Raw genomic sequence first — 9,788 nt, forward strand, 5'->3', positions numbered from 1 at the left:
TGTGTGGGCGTGTATGTGGGTGTGTGGGTGGGTGGATGGGTGGGTGGGTGGTTGGATGCGTATGTGGGTGGGTGGCTGGCTGAATGGAAAGGCAGATGGGTGGATGCATGAACCAAAATTTCAGATGTTGGCAGTAGACCTGATCCTGAGAGCTTTTCCATTTTTCACTTTTCCTATTTAGAGGACAGGCATTTGGTCAGACCACTGGGGAAAAGAGGTGAGGAAATTAAATAGGGGAAGACATGTCCAAGATTTCTTTGTCTGAGCTAGGGGCAGTGGCAGAGAGAGGAGTGTGGGGTCGGCCTGCCTGGGTTCCAAGTCCCGCTGTGTCCTCTCACTACTGCACAATCCCCAGCGGTCACTGCTCCCCAGCAGCTTCTACTGCCCCACGTGTCAGCAGCCTCCTAAACCAGATTCCCCTCTGAGGGCTGATGGGGGGGCAGGAGAGGAGCTCTCAGCACACTACCTGGCCAGAGTCAGAGCTCGGTAAGTCCCGCCACAACTACCATTGCTGCTGTCCCCACTGCTCCAGACTGCCAGGAGAGTCAGCTGGTCTACAGGTCAGGCTGGACGCTGAACGGCCAGCGCAGCTCCAAACCTCCACAGCTGGCCCTGCTTTCTGAGGCTGGCATGCTTCTTCTGTGAAGGGCCACATGCCACATACAACCTCTCCTGTTATTCTTGGTTGTTTTGTAACAGCCCTGTAAAAGCCTAAACCCATTCTAAGCTCACAGGCTGCTCGGAAGTGAGGCGGGGCTGCCTGGCCCTGTCCTGTTCTGCCTCCCACCCACGTAAGAAGTTTCAGGCACTCAGTGATTTGTTACAGCAGCAAAGGGAAACTAACACACACCTTGTGATACAAGCCAGAATCCATCGGACCTGGGGGCTCCACCCTGTGCAAACACAGGCAGGCGCGGGCTGGGAGAGAAGGGCTTTCCCGTGCGCTCACTCTGATGCTGCCCTTGCTGCAAGGCACCTGGACGCGAGCCTCTCCACCCTAGGCCGTTTGCTCGGGTGACTACCTTTACTCAGGCATTGGCATAACTCCCCCTGGAGGTGTCCCATTTTATAGTTGTGGAAACTGAGGCACTGAGCAGATCAGCAACTTGGCTGAGATCCCAGAGCTAGCGGAAGAGTGGGGTTCTAACCAAGCCCGCTTGGCTGCAGGACGAGGGCTGCCCCTCTGCAGTGCTAGCGAGGCCTCCCACTGCGTGTGGGCCTGGAGACCCACGGGGACCCAGGACAGTCGCCGATCTCAGAGCACGCCGCGGGGCTTGCCCTGAGGTTTGGGTGCTGATGCCTCTGCCTGTCCAGGCCTCCAGGTAACAACAGCTCTCTGGGCAACCCTGCATGGCCCTCAGACTTCAAGGTCTTCCCCTGGTCACCTGCAGCTCCGAGCTTAGGTGTGAGGAGCATGAGGCTGGTCCACATGATAGGAGGGACCCCTCCAGGGTCACCACACCAAGGAGTGTGGGTGTCCTTTCCTCCCTCCCCCACCCGTGGGCTTGGGGGGTGACTGCTGGCCATGCCATTTCCTGGACTGAGGCCAGTGGTGGCAGGGAGCAGAGCCGGACTGCAGAGCTATCTCACTGCTGGCTTCAGGAGAGAGGACAAAGAGCAGTGTGGAGGTTTTCCAGCCTGGTTCACGAGACAGGGGGCCAGAGGGCCAGAGAGGGGGGCAGCTGTTCTAGGTGGGCGGAATAAAGGCTGTGCATTCAACTGTGGCCTCCCCCACCCCCAGCAGAACCTCCTGACCAATGACCCAGGAGGCCCAGCATGCTCCACGGCTTCCAAGGCTGGCTCCAGTCATCCCACCTGGGGCTTCTGTGACCGGGAAGGGGTTTATTCCCCCAGTGTGGGGGTCTGGCCCCACGTCACAATGATTTATTGATCTTTGTTTAAAGTGGAAACTTAATCTGTCTCCTGAAGGTCTTCAGGGAGGAAGGCTGAAACTCGAGCTCCACTTCAGACTTCTCACCCACGTGAGACAAGCGCCTCCCAGGCACAAGCTCACCCTCAGATTTAGTGGGTGTCAACTGGTTGGTCAAACACCTTGGTTGTCTGGACACTCCCCAGCATTACTGCCTTGAACTCCGTGCAACAGCAAGCTGTGCGTAGGGGCAGAGGGAAGGAGGTTGCCGGCCCCGGAGCCGTTTTGTGAGGGAGACTAAGGTCTAGTTCTCCTCACATTTCTTCCCCCCCAACCCCCTGCACCCACCACCCCCACACGACTCTCCCGAACAGCTCGACTCTCCCGAACAGCTCTCGGGGTGTATTACTTCCCTTCCCCTCTTAGGGATGGGAGAAGCTCAGGGGGAACCTGCTCTGGACTACGTTATCTCATCTGCATGTAGCACTGGGAAAACAGCCCCCCCCTCCTCCCAGCGAGTAAGCCAAGTCCCCCGATTCTAATTCCCAACAAGTTTCAAATGGCAGAAGCCGAGCTCCCTGTGCGTGTGTGGCATCTCTGTGCCTACAATGTGCTGCTTTCGTCGGTCATGTGCGGGAAGCATCTGTCCTGAGCCACAGCGGGCAGGGCCTGGCAGGGCGGTTTGGGGGCTCAGCTGTATGTCACACCTGCGAGCAGACCACGGGCCCCTCCCTTGCTGCCGTGCCAGCCAGTCCCGGGGCTGGCAGGGCCATGCCCTGACGCACGTCCACACCCTCAGCCGGGCTCCCCACGTGGGCGGGTTGGAACGTGACCCACGCTAATGCCATTTTGCTGTGCGCTGCCTCTCTGATGCAAAAACAAGGCTGCTGATGCAAGACCATGGTGTAGGGGAGCGGAATGGGACGTACAAGTCAATTTGTCCAGAGCGCTGGAAGGTGGCATGTATCACCACGCTCCTTTCTTGCCCCCGCCACAGACATCACTAACCCAGAGCAGCATGCCCTCCCCTGGACAGGCCTCAGACCCTTCTCAACACCGTGTCCCTGGTGGAGAGGTGGGGCAGGCCCAGAGAGAGGCTGGCAGAGGCAGGAGTTGGGGCCTCTTTCCTCTGACTGCTTTGCCTTTGATGCTGCCCCTCAACTGTTCCCTTCTCATTAAAGGCAGACGTTGGGGCCACTGGCAGGTGTTAGGGGTACACAGGCAAATGGAGACTGGGGTGAGTGACACTGGCCCAGGGCTGCACCACAGTGATTCTGGCTCACGGGGCCCCAGCGTCAGCAGACCACCACGTGATGGGCTGGGCAGGGGAAGGTCTGCCGAACAGGCTCATTCTGTCGCTCCACCCCTCACGCAGGTGGTAACCCGCTGACCAAGGTTTCAGGCCAAGGCTGGGATTTGTGTGCCAGCGGGCAGGGACACTGTCCACACGCGAGTCTTACATGGTTTCCAAGTGTCCAAAGCTCCTTTGTGCAACTGCTTTTCAGTTCTCCGGGACCCCTTCCTTGAGGCAGGTGTGGCCTCCCCACTCACTGGGGGACAGGAAAGTCCCGAGAGGCCAAAGAGCCCTCTCTGAGGTCCCTCCCTCCTGAGGACCAGTGTCCGAACCAGAACAGACATCGGAAAGACTGCAGGAAAGGAGCCTCCGCCCTGGTGGCCTTCTCCATTCAGAGTGGGCTCTGGGGGCATAATCGCTCCCCTGTGGCCCCCCACTACAGTGAAGCGAGGCATCTGTCTTCTGATCCACCGTCATTTCCTGTTCCAGCAGGACCGCTGAGTCTTGACCTGGGGTCATGTCTCACATCAAGAGAAAGAATGGGGGCTACTGTTTATTGAGCACTTACTGTATACCAGCACAGGGCCAAGCAGTTTGCCTGGATGAATTCCCTGGGAGCTCCCGGCCACCCGAGAGGGCACGTACATTCACTATATCCCTATTTCACAGATGAGATGAGCGTAGAGAGGTCAGTCTGGTCCTAAGGTCACAAGCTAGTGGGAGAGGCGGGATGAGAACCTGGGCAGTGTGTCTCGGGGGCCCTCTCTTCCCCACCACACCAGCCTGGCCTGCTTGGCCTGCCTTCTTCTCACTTTCCCTTTTAGTCATCTGACAACTCCTTATTAAGCACCTGCTGTGTGCCAGGTCAAGGACAGGACCCTGTCTGAAAAGTCAATCTTCTACTTGGCAACTAGCAAGGAAGTACTGAGTCGCGGCAAATTCACCATCCAACTCTCCGCCCCTCCCCTCTTTCCTCTCAGGCGGTCCCCCTCACTCAGGACTCTGCTGAGGTACAGCCCAGGCACCTGACCAGACTCGATTCTCATTCAAGGAAATCCCCCTCTGGATTCACTGCTGTACTGGGCGGTCGGGAAGGGCCTTTCAGTCTTTCACCATGCTCAAGGGGGGCCCGGGAGCTCGTTGTCTGCCCTTCCCATTAGCCTTGGGGGTCCCTCCCGAGGGATTACCCCACTTGGACTGGGGGTGACCACTCACTCTACAGCAAGTTTTGGTGACTTGAGTATGTGTCCCTGTCTCCCCAAAAGGCCTCACACTGCCCTTGGGGAAACCTCACGGACGTCCTCCCACAGCCTCGGGACTTGGGGTGGAGTCCAGCCACTTTGTACCTGTGCTGTTTCTCCTGCCTGGCCTGGGCTCTGGGACCACCTTTCTGGATGGTTGACTAGCTGGTGAATCTCTTGGGGGCCCTCGATGAGAGTTCCCGGATCTTCTGATCAGAATACACGCCCCTTCAGGCACACCAGGTGTTTGGGGTCACACCTGTGAGGTGCACACCTGTGAACCTGGCACTAGGGCAGGTTCAGCTGGTGGGTAGACAGCAGGCCCCGGAGTGCCCCCAGGGCTGCCTTGCGCGGCGGCTTCTGGACGGGTTTATAGCAGAAGGTGCCACATAAAACCGGCGGCTGACAGAGCACATGCAGACAGCAGAGCTTCCCCTCCTCTCCCTTACCCTCCCTCATCCTCCCGCCCCGTCGGAGTCTAAGTCAGCAGGGAACAAAGTCTGCTCTAGTCAGAACCACACTCCACTTCAACATTGCCCGTTGCTGCCTCTCCAGCCGGCACTTGTATTCTCCCGGTGACGGGGAGCTCACCACCCCCAATGGCTGCCGATCGCGCCTTCGCAAACCTCTTTGGCCAGGAATCTTTCCTTAGGTTCAACCAACAGCTGCCCCTCCCTTTGCCAGGGACAGCCTCTTACATGTGCAAAGGGTGACTTTCCTGCCTGCATTCAGGCTTGTGTCCTCGGGACCATGGTTGAGGACCTACAGGAGCAAGGCGGTGCCCTGTCAGTGGCTCCCTGAGTGTTGCAAACACGAAAGATCTGGACTGTCTGAGCTGTCCCCTGAGCAGAGAGAGCTGCCGGCCCAGATCCTTGCAGGTCGGGTTGCTGAGGGGCTGAGGGAGACACCGTGGGGCCCAGGGCACACACCTGCCCACTCTGCGTGACGTGGCTTCCTCGGTGCTAGAGCAAAACACCATCTCAGAGCTGCCCTGGACAGGCATTGGGCCCCATTGCCGTGGTCTGCATCGTCCATCTCCTTCACCTTCCGAAATCCAACCCAGCCCTGACCTCCCGGGACACCAGGCCACTCACCAGCTGCGAAGCCCTTCCATCCTGGGAATCTTCTCCCACGTACTCCAAAGCAGGCAGGGCATTGAGACCTGCACAAAAGAGAGCATTAGGGTTAAAAGCAGGCAAAGAGAGAACGGGGTGCTGATGGAAGAGATGGTGAGGGTCAAGCTGCTTCTGACATGGAACTCAGAACCTCTGGGCTCTGTAGTGATTCTAAAAAAAAAAGCAAGCCCCTGCGGGTGTCCCAAAGCTGGCTTTTTAGATGCGTGAGCAAACTGCAAGCACTTTCTCCAGGGGCGGATGGGAGGTGTCTCTTGAGCTCCCGCCCTGTGCTTCTGGAGCCTGGGGGCTCCTCCTGGCAGCAGAACACTGGCTGGGCTTCCATTTTGGTGAGGGGGCAGCTGGGAAGCTCTGCAGCCAGGCCTCCCCTTGAAAAGGCTGCAGAGACCTTAAAACAAGAGCCCCCAGCGTGCATTCTCTCCTGCCAAGTCAACCCTGAGTATTAAGATCCCTCGCTTCTGCAGCCCAGGAGTGGGATGCACTGGTTCGAAGAACCCTGCCCAGCCCCGCAAGTTGAGGCCTGAGTGCCAGAGGCTTTAGGGGGTCCTCGGGCCACCTGCAGTGCACGTGTGTGGGGAGCAACATGCCCACGAGCTGGGCTCAGGCACTGCTCCCCACACCCAGACTGCCTTTAAAGCAAAGCTTGCTGTTTTTCTTGTTTCCCTAAGGAGTTCTGAGGCAAGCAGAGGTTTTCTCTAGTCATCCATCGCTGGTCTCAACGGGGAAGCTTTGGGGGGAAAGTCACCCTGAAGATAAACGTGTCTGTTGGCTGCGTACTTTCTAGGTCTCTGTTCTACGCACCTGGTCTACACTCTTGCTAGTCAAAGGTGAGTTTGTGCCACCTGGCAGTTATGGAAGGGCGGGTGGAGTCTCAGGCCTTACCCAGCCCTGCCGAGCAGAATCAGAACCTGGGCACATCAGAACCTGGGCACATTGAAAGTGCAGAGTGCATTTATAATCCCTTTAGGGAAGAAGGGAGGGAGGGGAGAAAGGAGGAAGAAGTTTTGTAGAGGACTCATGACTTGGCTACTTTGCTTTTGGAGCTGATCAGTGATAGAGTTGATGTGCATTTGTGTTCATGCGATTCCCAAGCCAGTGTTCCTCTGTGCTGCTCAATTTTGGGGGGAGCAAGACCAGAGTGTGAAGGAGCAGGCAGGCCCAGCTCGGTGGGAGTGGCTGAGGGCAGGCCTTGCCCTGGGGAGGAGAGGGGCCTCAGGCCTTGGCAGGAGGGAGCCACCGTGCCAGGGGAAGCTGGCAGGGCTCCTGCAGCCTCACTTTGTCAAGGGCCGCGAAGCTCTTGTCTTCTTCGTGCAGGGACATGCAAGCTTCTGAGTGGTTTAACCCCAGTGGTACTTGTGATTCAGGGACTCTAGGTCTCTTGCCTCCTGCCCTTAGAACTAACCACCCAGCGGGAGGTGTCCAGGAGGCACGCTGCCTTGAGTGGTGGTGCAGGCACTACTTTTGGAGAGAATGATTTCCAACTTGCCATGCACCAGTTAATCCGCTTCTTAAAGGAGCTTGGGGAGTGTCACTAGAGCCATTTTGTACAGTACAGGAAACAGGCACAGAGAGGCTGAGAGACTTTGCTGAGGTCACACAGCTTTTGGGTACGCTGGGGTGAGGCCCTCTGACTCCAGGTCTAGAGGTACAAGCTCAGCTGCTCCTGACAGGCCAAGAGATCCCATCCCAGGTTCAAATGCCCAGGATAAGTGTCACCAACTCCCTCTGGTCTTGCTCTGTGCTCTGCTCACAGAGTTGGTCTGCTGAACAGAATTAATGGCCACGGGGTAAACTGTCCACAGCCCACAGAGGGTGTGATCAGTATCTGTCTTGACGCAAGCGGGCCATCTGGTCATCCCGTTTGTCCTGTCTCACACTATGTGTTGTTGGTTCTGCTGCACTTGTTGCCACTAAACGCGGATTAGCACACGTACGGTCGGCAGGAAACGAGGCCAGTAAAGTGTGGAGGTGGGGCCGGGTCCTGGCAAATGTTCCCAGCACACGACTGCTTTGCACACCAGGTCATGGCAGCTGTCTGCAAAGCCTCTACGCAGCCGTGTGGCTCCTGCCAGACGCCATCTCCACGCCCCTCCTCTCAGCCAGCGTGGCCACGAGCTACGTCTTAGAAGCTCCATGGCTCGAGTCTCCTGCCCAATGCACAAAGGCGGGGGTTAGACCTTCCACCTCGCTACCTCTTGGCAAAGCCACCGCTGCTCTTCCACAGGGACTCTTTCCCGCAGCAGCCTCAGCCTTGTCTGCCCAGAGCCCTCGGAGTCCCCCTTTGGGTATTTTTTTTTTATGATTATTTACTTATACATATAAGAACTGGGGTACAGGCCAGAGGTGCAGGGGCGGTGAGAGGATTCACCAAGACAGAGTGGGGAGCAGGACAGGCCGACTGATGAAGTACCCTGCTGAGGGGAGCAGCAGGCGGGCCAGGAGAGGTCTGCTGCGCCATGTGGGTCACCTCCGGGGCGGGGATCGAACTCGTGCAGCAGTGACTGCGCTTTCCTTTTGGCTTGTGTTATCAGCAGGCTGTGTTTCATTACAGAGTTGCATACAGTGGGAGGGCCCCTCTGTACCCCAAGTCACAGTGCTGGTTTCATTTTGCAGAAGGCAAGGTTTTAGAGGAGTGCATCACTTAACAGCAAAAGTGCCTACCCGTGGGAGACAGATGATAGATACTGACACTGCTGTACAACAAAGCACAATATAGAGCTAGTAACTATGGAATACATTAATATTATTAAGTGTTGGCTATATTAAACATTCTCTGAATCATTTATCAGGAGCCAACATGTAGCTGCGTTTTGGTTAAGCACCAGGCGGATACAGATAAACAAGACCCAGTCCCTGCCCTTGGGAAACTCACGGAATAAATAAGACAAACTCGGGTCAGAGTGTGGGAGGTGCGGGTCTCTGGTGCTACAGGGCGGGGCAGTGAGTCCCAGGCTCGTTTCGCTCCACCGGAGACCACACTCCCACCCCTGCCCGGACGGGTCTGCCCTCCTAACTCTCTGGCCTCACCTTGCCCGGCTGCACACTGAGCTCTCTGGAGTCTCGATTCGTGAACCCCCTGAGCTTGTGCAGCCACACAGCCCCTGTCTCTTACGTTCCCCTGCCCCCTACATCCCACACGGGCCTCTAACCCCGACCTGCCCTGTGGGCTGACGCAGGTGCACCTGTCGGTGCCGGGTTGGGAGCAGGTATGACAGCTCCTGTTTCTGGTGATAATGCTTAGGGTCTTCAGCTGGCCAGGTGATGCTTCTTGAACACAGAGAGGGGCAGTGGCTCGGCTGGGGCTGCTCAGTGAATTACTGGGGTGCCTCATTGCGTCAGTTGTGCGTTTTTCATTTCTGTCTGGGCCCAGCACCCCCCTGCCACCTCCGTGCTCTCGTGCCCATCACTTTCCTCCTGGGGGCTCCTCGGCTTCCTCACATAGGGTGAGTGAAGATGGCCAGGCGGTTACACCACTGGCCTCTGTGGCTGTCACCCACCGCTTGATCTTGTTAGTGCAGAGGGTGCGTGGGTGTGGGGCACGTGCCTGGCTATGGACACCTGAGCCTAGAGGTAGGGCCCTAAGGGCGGCGTCACTCAGATACGGCCATGGCTGAATGGCTGCGAGAGGCCGCCAGAGAGCCCAGAGAAAAGCGCAGGTAGAGATTCGCAGGGGCCTCAAGTTGCTGTCCCCTGCTGGCTGGTTTCCATCCTCACCACTTCAACCTGTGACAGCGAGGCCAAAATTCTCCTTCAAATCACTAGAACGGACAGTGAGCCTGGCGGGCCCGGCCTACTTGCAAAACACCTCAATAACCAGGGGGGCTTTAAGTGGAACCTGCCTCCCTGAGCTGTGGGGCCGGGGGCGGGGGGCGATGCCCAAGAGTGACCATGCGTGGAAAATGGCAGCTCTCCCGAGGCGCCCAAGACAGGAACAGAGGACGCTCTGTGGTGTCCTTCAAGCTGTGTGCACACATAGTTCCAGGCTTCAGGCTCAGAACTCCAGCAAGTGCTCGTTCTAGGGAGCAAAATCCCAGGAAGGAAAAATCTGCCTGTGGAACTTTGCTCTCGGCCTGGTTAAAACCTGTCAGATCCTGAGACCCCAGCAGGGGAAAAAATGGGTAGGTGTTGGAAGGTCTTGTAGGAGGAAAGCCGGCCCTGAAGGTCACCCCCTCTGACAGTTCATGCCATGCCATTTTCATTCAGCGAATATTTGGCAGATAATAGGTCATCATGTCCTGTGTGAGGCCATC

General features: G+C 57.3%; 1 protein-coding gene across 1 annotated transcript in view; it reads right to left on the minus strand.

Annotated features, from left to right (window-relative positions):
- Positions 1-9,788, minus strand: part of ZHX2 (zinc fingers and homeoboxes 2) — a 136,562-nt gene that overhangs the window by 66,721 nt on the left and 60,053 nt on the right. Inside the window, exon 2 of the mRNA XM_004679611.2 lies at positions 5,500-5,567. The gene's annotated coding sequence lies outside the window, so the exon portion shown is untranslated. The remainder of the gene's footprint in view (positions 1-5,499; positions 5,568-9,788) is intronic.

Source organism: Condylura cristata, unplaced genomic scaffold, assembly GCF_000260355.1.
Source record: "Condylura cristata isolate star-nosed mole 26May11 unplaced genomic scaffold, ConCri1.0 scaffold00009, whole genome shotgun sequence".
Classification (NCBI taxonomy): Eukaryota; Metazoa; Chordata; class Mammalia; order Eulipotyphla; family Talpidae; genus Condylura; species Condylura cristata.